Source organism: Telmatherina bonti (genome assembly GCF_933228915.1).
Source record: "Telmatherina bonti genome assembly, chromosome: 18".
Lineage (NCBI taxonomy): Eukaryota > Metazoa > Chordata > Actinopteri > Atheriniformes > Telmatherinidae > Telmatherina > Telmatherina bonti.
In genome coordinates this window covers 14,453,949-14,466,564 of record NC_136616.1, presented here as the reverse complement: position 1 = coordinate 14,466,564, position 12,616 = coordinate 14,453,949, and positions in this window count along the sequence as shown.

The following is a 12,616-nucleotide window of genomic DNA, read 5'->3' as shown; positions in this document are numbered from 1 at the left end:
TGCCTGTGTATTGCAGTGTGTGACATAAAATTACTTGTTTAATATTCTATGTTCTACATTTTGGTGTGTGAAAACCTGTTTTATTTAATATTCTTTTTTTAAAAGTATGCAAAAACTTTGCATTGCCTTTGGCATTAAAGAGCTTCATAAAGTTTGATTTCATCTTTTGGTATTACAGTATTTTGTTGACTCAAACTGCAACTATTTACACCTACAATCTATTCATGAGATGATCTGATATTTTTCTAACTTCTATTTGCAGATTTTAGTCCAGCACATCTCATGCCATGCGCAGCACCAGCAGTCTACAGGTAGATGTTGGCTGACAGACTGACCCAAAAAATCAGGCAACAGCTGGAACACAGCTGTCATCAAGGACTTTCCACCCTCACTTCAGAATTACAGGTTTGTTGTTTGATTCATTTTACAAACAGAAAATGAAAATTAATCAAACACATATACATTCTTTTTGGAAGCTAAGAGGCACTTTTATTGCTTGTTTTGATGTCAGTATCTGGTTCTGGACAGAAAAGGAACCCAGGCGACAGCAGTGAAGATGATGTAGCAGTTTGCATATCTCTTGATACCGTGGCTCCATCCTTTACCAGTCCTCAACACCAGGGATCCCCAACCCTGGTCCTCAAGTACCGGTGTCCTACAGGTTTTCCAAGTGTTCCTGCTGGAACACACCTGACGCCTAAGACAAGCTCTGCACATGTCTGCTAAATACATATTGAACTGAATCAGGTATGGTGCAGCACGGGCACTCCGAAAACCTGCAGGATACTGGTCCTCGAGGACCAGGATTGGGGATCCCTGCTCTAAACTAACAAAGCCATCACTGAAGAAGCCTCAACTCAGTCTGGAGGAAGAGGAAGATTTCTTTGGAGGCTTGCTCAGTGGCCCTAGAACCACAAGAAAACACATTTAATCTAGAAAATTCAGTTATTGTGTTAATAGAATCAATAAAGAGTGAAAAATATTATTTTCATTTTAATAAATTAAAAATGAGCATTGATTTTATTTCTGTAACTAATAAAGACTTTGTGTTTTAATGAGCCGTTATTTACTTCAGCTTCACATTTTATATTCAAAAGTCAGATGCAGAATGTGTACATGTGGAAATTGTGTATTTACTTAAATTCAACTGCTTTTGCCCTAAGTGACTGTAGCAAAGTTACTATTTGTTATATAAAATTTCAGAAACATATATAATCATCTTTTACAGTTATTTGCCATTTGATTAGCTTTATATCTGAATTTTTTGGGTCTAGAAGAGAAACTTTCCCTTCATTTCCTCCAATAGGTAAATGAACACCTATGAACACCACATAAATGATTAATGCATTTTGTACTGAAAAAACATTTAACATTTAAATAAACATTTAAAGACAGGTTCCAGCCAGGATGTTGGATCAGACACGGGGGAGTTTGGAGCTTCATCCTTCCTTCTGACCACCTGAGACATGAAAAAGAGACATTTTATATTTCTAAGCACAGTAATAAGTAATATCTAACTGTCTCACTGTTCTCTATTAACAAAATGTCCATATGTGCAGCTTAACAGGGACAATAATTAGAACATAAAATATGGTAGGTGTAAAAAAGGTCTCAAAGTCACCAGTATGATTTTTATTGTTTATAATCCCGTTAGTTTAGTTTGTCAGTATGTGGTCACTTAAGGGTTAAAGCCGTGTTGTCAGCTCACGGGTGCGTACAGTTAGGAAACTTGCAGAGAGTTGGTGTACAGGTGGGCTACAATGGTGTGGGGAACTGAGTTTTGGTTTGGTTGATGTGTGCGTGAGTGACTGGTGAGTAATACTGCTTGACCATCTTGCTTTGGTGTTTATCTGGACCGAGGTAAAGTTAGTTTGATTTTTGATATTCAACAGATATTCGGACACCCAGCCTCCCGACCCGAAGCCACCTTGTCGTGGGGTTAAGATGCACGATGCAATGGTCTTCTCAACTTCATACCTTCCATCTATATTCGAACACCCAGTCTCCTCGTAATGAATTGCCGACCCTAAGCTGCTTTGTCGTGGGGTTGTGACAGCAAATTTCACCGCAGCGGTCTTCACCACCGGCGGATAGTTAGGGACCGTCAACAAATTAACATAGCAGAATTTAAACATAACTATCTCCGCAACCACAGGGGCTATAAATGTCAAAACAATTTTAAACAGTTTCTAATTTGTGAGTGCTACACTGCCTTTATTTTCTCCATTTTCATCTAGTCCTATTTTATATGAATTTTTAATTGATTCAAACATCAATAGGTTTTTACTCACATGACTTACACACCTAAAATCACTGCCTAATTACTCATCCAGTCCTGCCACACATTGCACAGCCTTTATTTTCCTCATTTTCATCTTGTAGGATTTTATATGAATTTTTTAATACTTGAAAGTTCAATAGCTTTTTAGTCATGTGACCTAAACACCTGAAAACACTGTCTAATTGCTCATCCAGTTCTGCCACATGTTGCACAGCCTTTATTTTCTCTAATATCCTCTCGTGGTATTTTATATGAATTTTTCAACATTTCAAAGTTCTAGCTAACATCTATTTTAAATAAAAAATCTCACATGAAATCTCACGAGAAAAGTTTTATTATAAATAAATGGTCAAAACAAGCATTTTTTAAAAACATTTTATTTGGTTTAATAAGTTTTTAAACAATTATTTTAAAAAAATTAAGAGGACAGTGGAGACATGAAAACACCAGGTTATGATTCCTTTAAAGGGGCTCCATTATCCCATTTCTAGTTTTCTAGCTTTCTATACTGTAATAGGGTTGAATACTCATAAGATATGAATTTTGTTGTTTTTAATCACCTAAACGCATGTTTGAGTTTTCCATTCTCTACTCGGTTTCCATAGCGACGGAAATCATTTGTTTTACAGAATTTTTTCTACTTCAAAATTTTCGTGACGTCCCGATACAGGTAGGGACTCAGTGGTTGGTTATATTCTCTAGGTTATGTTCACGAGAAGAAAGCCATGCCCACCATCACTGCTAGGTGTAACTACTCCTAGTTGACCAATCAGACGCACCCTGCAGGCAGGACATAGGTCGTCGCTTTCTCCGTTCGCTTGTTTCTGGCAGAGGCTGATCTGAGAGGATCAAAACAAAATAAATGAAGTTGTTTGTGAAAAATGGTTGATTATTTCTTGCCCTTCTGGACTTGCTTATTCAAATAAATTAGACTGAAATGTGCATAACAGAGCCACTTTAAGGTGCATTTGAAGCACATCATTCTTTACTCTCTGCAGGTTATGGTAATGGAAAGCCTTGAAGATTTTTTGTTTTTGCCTCTCTTCTTACATCACATGGGAACCTTAAAGTAACACATTAGCCAAGTTATGGTTGAAATGTACAACGATTTCACATTTTCTCCTCCAAATAAAAGCTCAATAAGCCCTGAGCTTTAGCATTACTTCATCCTTCTGGGTCTGAAATCCTAAGAACTGTTGTGTATTTTGGCAAAGTTTTACTGATTTATTGTTAACTTCTCATAATGTGACACTGAGCCAGATTTAAATAAAAAAAAACACCTAAACAGCCTCCTACAGTTCATGTAGTAAGTATGCAAAGGGAAACTTATAAGAACTATACAAAGTTAATGCAGTGGAAAATAGGTCTTTACTGTCTGCTTATTAGATCACTTGTCCTTCGGTCATGATGATCACTCTTTACCTCCACCGGATGGCGCACACCTATTGAAGACAAACACACGGTAATCTGGCTGCCTGCAGGGACGAACATCAACGTTGAGAGCTCAAACTGTTTGCTAAAATTGTTCATCACCTGTGAGAGGGGACCATGTTCCCACTTTTCTACTCCATCATTAGCGTTTGAATCACAAAACAAATAAGGTATTTATTTTATTTCTGCATTAAAGCAGAAGTAAACCCTGCCTCCCTCTCTGCTGTGCTTCAGCTCTGTCTCCAAAGTCCATCGATACACCAGAAACCGTCATGCAGGAAAAAAGCTATTTATCATGGGAACTGAGTAAGTAATTATTTTCACTCAGAACCAGTGGACACTTGAAAGTCACATTAGAGGCACCAGGTGGAGCCACAGGACCCAGATAGTTTCACAGTTTCAGCTAAAACTGAAAAATGCTGTTGAGTTTGACATTTTCATTTATTTTCAGGTGAAATTTTTAACATTTAATAAATAATTTTTCAGACAACACAAATGAGAAGGACACAAATTAGTAAATATAAAGGAAAACACATAACTTTAAAAGGTTTCTTACCCAGATATGTCTCCATTGTGTGAAATTTGTCTCTCAGACATCCTCCAGTGGATCCTAAAATCTGTGATTCCTTTGTTTTTCATCCTCTTCTCCAGCTGAAACACAAATAATTGCAGAATTCACATATATTTTCTGTTACATTAACCATGTTCCATTACATTTATTACCAACAAAGTCTCACGAGGAGGTGGCAAGGAGGCGAGGACCCAAATGCGGAAATGGGAGCCTAGATGCTTTATTCAAAATAACAACTTAACTGAGGGCAAACTACATGGGGAGACAATCAGAAGTACACACAAGAACACAACAAAACACAGATGAAACGAGACCAGATGAAAACTATGAACAGGAACAAAGGCTACACAGGAAACAAGGCAAGGGAACTAAACATTGACTGCATGAAAAGAGATGGACGGAGCCTCTGTGACGTCACCCATAGGTTTCTGAAGAGCTGAATTGAAGCTTGGTGGGCAGTGCCTACCATCACCATCTTGGCAGGGGCATGCGTGTCGTCTTGCCCGGAAAATACAAATATGGGCAAAGAGGTGGAGCTGAGAGGGGGGGCTATGAGCGTCATGGTGGATGATTGATATCGAGCGAACTCCGAGCTTTCTGTAGCTAAAAGCTAACCAAGCTAACCCAGAGATAACAGGCGCTAACTAGCTAACGGAGATAAGCGGGCTAAAGCTAAGTCACGTTGTTTACCGGCTAAAAACCGTGGCTGTTCTACGTTCTGTTCTATGTTCTTACTTGAAGCGGGAGATTGGGTACCTGTCAATCAAAAGGACATGCCCCTAAATATGCCAAACTTCAATATTAAATTACTTTTAAACGGGCGAGTTAGAAAAAAATTCACTTCTCCCACAGTTGTCATGAAGTTAAACCTGACCTGTTAAACCGAAAATGGATTTTTGAACCAGACTGTAAACACGTTTATTTCTGCTGTGAAGTTGGTCTTTTTAACATGGGAGTCTATGGGGATGTGCTCTGTTTTGGAGCCAGCCCCTAGTGGATGAAGGGGGGATTGCAGTTGTATGCACTTCTGCATAGGCTTCACTTTTAACCACCGGAGGTTGCCGCTTGGGACTAACATGGGAAAAACTACAAAATAAAACAGGAAACTAGACCTAAAGACACGACACAAAACACATCATGACACAACATGCTGTTTTTATAGAACTATGTTTGGAAATACAAACAGCTACATGAAACACTCATGAGTAGCTAAAGTAACTGAAATTCCTTCCCCTCACCTCCTTTTGGATTTGTTGCTGGATGACAGGGTCACACATGTCAAAGTTGGCGCTGATCTTCACCACAGACGACTTCTTATAATCTGTAAAAACATAACCGTAAAGATGGCATTTTCTGCAGAGCAGTAACTAAAGTGAAATACATCTTGTCTGACCCATTTAATCTTTAATTACAGATTTTAAACCTTTAATTTCCACTTTTTTTAAACTGGTATTTTCCTTTGTGTGTATATGAAAATGATATTCTAGGGAGCTACGGATTTCCTGCAGTAGGGGTGTCCAAAGTCGCTCTTCAAGGGTTGCTGTCCTGCAGGTTTTCAATGTACTCCTGCTACAAAACACCTGACTCAAATTAATGGATCTAACAGATTATGAAGGTCTGCACATTGTCCAAGCAGGGATGCATCAGAACCTACAGGATTGTGGCCCTTGAGGACGGGAGCTGGACACCCCCGCACCACATCATATAAAAGTTATGGTTAAATCATCTACTCTGTGCAGGTAAGATGCAACATGCTGCAGTCGCCCAACTGAAATGTGTCAAAAGTGACAAAAACACTTACAGTAGCACAGAAATGGAGATTTGGCATCACATGATTTTACTTCCCATGCTCCGCCGCTAACGTGAGCACAGTTCGCCTCATTCCCGGAGCTGACAGGTTGCCCCTCCTGCCAGTATCTGAACAAAGTGTCCCTTCCATCAGACCACTTCCAAGAATCCCCATGAAGGCCAATCCAGACCAGCATCCCTGCCGGCACCAGTCTGCGGATCTCCTCATTCTCATCTGGCGTCCTTACACTGACCAGGTCTGAGTGGTTTACCCTGCAGTGCTGCTGAGCACCAGCCCAGGTCATTGGTGTCTGGACAAGAATCTTACTTTGGGATGATGCCCCCTCTCTGCCTGTAAAGAGAAGAAACGGTCTGGACTTAACAACACAAACTTTAAAACTTTAATGCTGTGGATCATATTTAACATACACAGTTTCTGAGACCTTTTATACAACTATATGCTAAATATTTTGCTCAAAACCTTCACAATTTTATACTTGTCTTCTGCCATCTGGTGGTTTACTTTTGCACTACAGTTACAAAATATATACACATATATATATATATATATATATATATATATATATATATACACACATATATGGCTCAAGCAAAAGGGTTAAATATGCTGTAGAGCTCATAGTTTCAGGAGGTGCTCTGATTTGTTGAACCTTGAACGTGAAGCCATTTTTGTTGGGTTGACATGTTTGATAAGATTTCATGAAACAAAACCATTTAGATGGTCCACTGAATCTTGACACGTACGCTCAGATATTTTAGGATCATGACAACAATTTAATCCAGTTCACATTATACATTATCTTTAAGAAATGGAACACAGTTTAAATTCAGATGTGTTGTTAAAACTTTTATCACTTCATGAATGTTTTATTTGTTTTATTAACCTGCGTTCGGTGAAAGAGACAGTATTCAGGGAATGATGTATTTGGGGGAATGTGGGTGTTTGCTCTCTGTCCTTGTGTGTGTATGAGTGTGTGGAAAGAGCTTGCGTCTTTATTGTTTTAAAATTAAAGGTCTTGTTATCTACTGTTTTATTTTTAATCCTTATGACTTAACTGTTATAGGGGTTAATAGGGCATGGGAGAGGGTGGTTGTGGGTGGGCGTAAGGGGACTGTGGATGTATGTGTGTGTGTGTGTTTTACCGATTTGATGTCAATTGTTTTGTGTGAAGCACTTTGTATTGTTTTTTTAAGCATGAAAAGTGCAATAGAAATAAAGTTTGATTTGATTTGATAAAAACTAAATTTGCATGATTATTACCATCAAAGCATAAGAAGTAGTTGAGTAATCGACAGTCCAGGTCTTTCCATTCACCAGAGTCTTGCATGCCAACACAGTGCTGGATACCAGTCTCTCTTCTGGGTTCACCAGCAGCCCAGTTCCTGAATTCAGCTTCGTTTCCATGGAAATCCTCATTCGACATCGACCACGTCCAGTTGAACACGTCTTCATGCAAGCCAATCCAGAAGTCGTAAATGTTTTTCTCATACATCTTGTCAACGACTCTGTTCATGTCCTGAGCGCTGTCGACGGCAGCCAGGTCGGTGTACTTCTCTCTGCAGTAGGTTTGAGCCTGAAGCCACGTCATTGGCTGATCTTTGACAAAAATGTAGTCACGGCTGCAATAATCAAAGGAGCAGTAACCTGTGGACAGACAAGAACGTCCAGTAGTTGTATTTGTGATGGTTGAGCATGAAGGCTGTTAGAAGTCTCTACACTAATAAAGAAAAGATCAACAAAAGCAACTCGAATCAATACATAAACTTGGTGATATTCTACAAATTTGAATGAAATTATTACGTTTATTTGCTATCTTTTTTTTTTTTGTTGTTAACATTCATTCTAGTTCAGGAGGATTAAATAAAACTGTTGCTGTTTCATTCCTCGGTTTCCTCAATGAAGAAACTATTTTCTTCCACAAAAGTTGCTTCTTTTTCTCCAACAATGAAAACTTCATATTTTTGTCTCGCACCGTCACAGACACACATCTTTCCACGAGTTAAAAATGTAATCATCCTTCAAGTATGTGTAATATAACAGAGGTAGTATTAATGGATATTTAACCGTCAGAGTTTTTCTGAGACTTTATGTTTTGTTATTAAGAATTAAAAAGCTGGAGCTTGGAAGTGGTTTGAGATATAAGCGTACAGTAAATGAGAAAAATGTTGAATATGAACCAGAGTTTATGATGGGACTAAATTTATCCATCTGATTGGCATGTTGAAAAACTAATAGATGAGGAACAAGAAGGAGGTCTGTGCTTAGGGGGACAAAGGCGATTGATGGCCTGCGACTGCCCCTGCCGCCCCCTGTCGTGTCAATAAGTTGCTTGGAGCAATATTGTGATTATTTAAGGCATGTAGGGGGTTAAATTTCACTGTTAAAAGGTGACTGAGTAATGGCAGCTAACAGTATCTGTTAGACTTTGAGCATTGTAGTCAATGTGCCTCCTCCAGTGGATATGTTCTCTACTGAGGATGAAAACTTTGTACAATAAGTTGATTTTTTTTAAAGCACAAAGGTCAAAAGCTGAAATCATTCTCTGGTTAGGAAAAAAAAAATCAAAAGTTTTATGCTAAACGCCTGATTGCATGTTTACTGATGAAGTGTGTGTTTCCATACTGGTGGAGATAATATAGTTGCTGGTAATTTGCTCTACACGTCTGCTTGGCAGCAGTTTTTTGGCAAACGGGAGACTTCGTAATGTTACCATGAGACGGGGGTCGCTGCAGGACTTCGTTTGCAGTGTTCTCCCAGTTGCTGTAGACCTGGACTTCACACAGTGTCAGTGGGACATCAGGGTGGAATACAGTTACAGTGCGACCAACAATCCCTCCGCAATCCAAGGTCAGCCGAGAGTGGAAACTGCTGGGAGTTCCCGAACAGCTGCAGGAGATAAATAATTTTTTTCTTTAAAAAAAAAAAAAAGGAAGATCAGCAAGTAAATGAAGTCCTTTTTTTGCTCAGATACATCTGTTTTTATTTAATTTTACTTAGAAATTACATCAAACTTGAAAGTTGGAAGCCAGAGGTGGGCAACTCCGGTCCTGGAGGGCCGGAGTCCTGCAAGTGTTGGGAGTTTCCCAGTTGCAACACAGAATTAACGTTTAAACTAATTTTACTGCGAACAACTGATCATAGAGTTAGTTTTTAATAGAAGACGTGTCTTTTTTTTTTTTTTTACTATACCTTGTGTTGTCAACGTGGACTTCAACTTCATAGCAACAGCCTTCAGTAAAGGTGAGCTGAATCACCGTCACGTTGTATGGAACCAGTAGATCCACCTTCACCCACTGACTGGGTTGGTCCTTAGTTATGCTGCAGGTGGTGAATTCAATGCCGTCTATGACACTGCTGGCTTTTCCTGATGTTCTCCATCTGGAGGAAGACTGGGACGCAACTCCTCTCAAAGCTACGTTCACTTGTGGAAAAAAAAAGTTAAAAAACACATAGCATCATCAAACGGGGTAACACTTTACAAAAGAAAGACTGAAAAAACTAACAAAGAAAAACAAAAAAAAAACGAACAAAAAAATTAAACAAGCAAAAAAACCAAAACAACAAAGAATAAGGAAACACACAAAGAAAAAGGAAAGAAAAGGAAGAAGAAAACAAATAAAAACAAAAAAGAAGAAAACAAATAAATAAATAAAAACATAAAGAAAGGAACAAACAACCAAAGAAAGAAAAACAAAGAAAGAAATAAACAAAACAACAAAGAATGAACTTAGAAAAAAATAAATAAAGAAACTAACTAAAAAAGAAAAATTAAACAAACAAAAAAGAAAGGAACAAAACAAAGAAATAAACAAAACAAAATATAAACAAAGAAAAAAGAAACAAACTGACAAAAACCAAAGAAAAACTAAACAAACAAAAAAGAAACAAAGAAAGAAGGAAACAAATAAAAAAGAAAGAAAAAATGAACAAACAATAAGAAATAAAGAAAAGCAAAAAAACAAACAAAAAAGAAAGGAACAAACAAGCAAAGAAAGAAAAACAAAAACAAAGAAAGAAAGAAACAAAACAACAAAGAATAAACAAAGAAAAAAATTAACAAAAAGATTTTCACATATAAAAATGTATTATATGTGTAAATACTGTATCTGTTAGTACATGGTGGTATGTGGTACTTACTAAGTACGGTGCCGTGAACTTGTACTTCACAAAGAGTCAGGTTCCTCTGCGTTCCGGGAAGAACCACGTAGACAAAGCGACCCACCATGACTCCACACTGGAAGTTGTATCTATGTTGTCCTTCAGCAGCAGAGATGACGGCACATCTGGAAGAAACCAGAAAGGATCGTTAAACGCTGATTAGTGTGTATTAAACGCTGACTGGTGTGTATTAATGCTGCAGCAAACAGCACATCTTTTGGTCCTGCTGGCATCACTTTTCATTGTTGGAGTTGTTCCTGAGGCCGATGCGGATCTCCGCACCGTTCAGCTGCTCCTGGCAGCAGGAAGCCACGCCGATGACAGAAACCGCCGTTACGTGATAGATACTCCTCAGGTCCACCCGCCACCAAGGGTTGTTTTGTGTTGGGACTGAGGCGCAGGTCTTTTCTCGATCTCCAGGACTACCGTGATCATCAATGGCCTTATCTGGACCAGTATGTGCTGAAACTGGCTCTGCAGACTGTGTAGCTTTTCCTCTCGGCGCCACGTTTCCTGGAAATGGTATCATCCAGCTTCATTAATAAGATTTGCTTAGTTTGATTAAGAAACTCACAACACATCTTAGTATTTTAGCACAAACAGTGAAATCTTTACAGTCACTTACGCTGTTTTAATGTTGGTAATCATTAAATGAAACCCATTTCACATAAACAAACTGTCAAAGCCTCTGTAAGCTTTTTCACAACAAAATTACACAGAACATAAATGCAGTTTAGGATCTAAGTAGGTCCTGGTGGATGTCATGTGTATCCGTTGTGTGACTCTGCCGGTCCCTGATCTCTGCCACAACCAGTTCATTTATGTTCTGATAATGGCAAAGCCTTCAGTCGCTGTCAGGGATCACCTACTTCAGTCCTCCTTGAGAGCTACCATCCTGCAGGTTTTAGTGTTTTCCTGCTGCAACGCACTTGAGCCAAATCAATGGCTTATTAACAGGCAGGTGCAGAAGATGACAGCAAGCTGTTATAGAAACTTTTCATTTGAATCAAGTTTGTTGGATCAGGGAAACACTAAAACCTGCAGGATCCATCCCCACCCCTCCCCACCTGACTCACCGCCTTCCTGGACTGTGTGTGTGTCTTCGTTTGAGTTTGTGCTGAAGTGTGTATGAGATGTTTTTTATCTGTCTCTCCAGACTGCGCCATCTGGAGGCACAGTCTGGAGGTACATGTTTTTTTTCCCCTCGACTCCCGATGATCCCAATGTTTCTCTGTTCTTATCTGTTATAAGGCGGCGCTGGTAAAACTAAGTCTCAGTTCGGACCTGTTTATCTGTCATAAATGTTAAATGTCTGTCTGTCAAATCTTAGACGAGCCATCTTGAACTTTGCATTTCCCGTCCAGGATGAATAAAGCATCTTTGATTTGATGGTAGAGTTCGAGGACCAGAGTTGGAGACTACTGGTCATGACCTGTACTGACTTAAATTAGTTTTTTTGTTTGTTTGTTTGTTTTGTTTTGTTTTGTTTTGTAACTCTCAGTGCGTGACTTTAATTTGTATGTTTTTCTGTTTCTTGCATGTTTTCATGTTTTCAGTTTGCTGTACATTGGTGTCCACCATGTCCAATTTCATTCACTCCAGACAGGTTGTTAAAGTTATTTGTTATTTATTTATGCATTTTTCTTTTTCTTCTAAAAATGACACATTATTCGGGAACATTTGTGACACCATAAATCAGGTCTTTGGTGTCAAAATATTATTTTAAATCCTAAAAATATTAATCAAAGATTTAAAGTGTATTCCCCCACTCCTTTTTCCCCCTTATTTTAGTAATTATTTGACGACGCAATATTATTATGCTGAATATTATTTTTCTCTGCTTAGTATGTATGTACACACATCTATGTGTGTACATATGTATGTATAGTACATTTATATGTATGTACATATATATTTTTTTGTTCGAAATAAAATAAATTTCAAGTTTCAAAAGATTAATTAAGTAACAAATGCAGCTTATATAAATTAAAACCAAACTTAAATTCAATGAATAATTGATAGAAAATATATTGTTTCTAGAAAGCGACAAATGCTTCCTTTCCTATGATTTTTCCAACTGGGAACACTGGACATCACTTTGATTGCTGTTTTCTTTGCAGGCATGACAGATCCTTTAAATAATGGGGACCTAATTGTTTGCTCTTATTTAATAATATTTTTTAAAAAAACAAAAAACAATCTTACCTGTTTGTTGAGTAATCTTCAAACCAACAACTATAAATCCTGGAAACAGTAAGTTAAAGCATCGATATTACTCTCATTCAATAACCATTATAACACACAAAACACAAAGTTTCAACAGGTTTGAGGACTTACCCCAAACAAAAATAAACTTTAAAGTCAA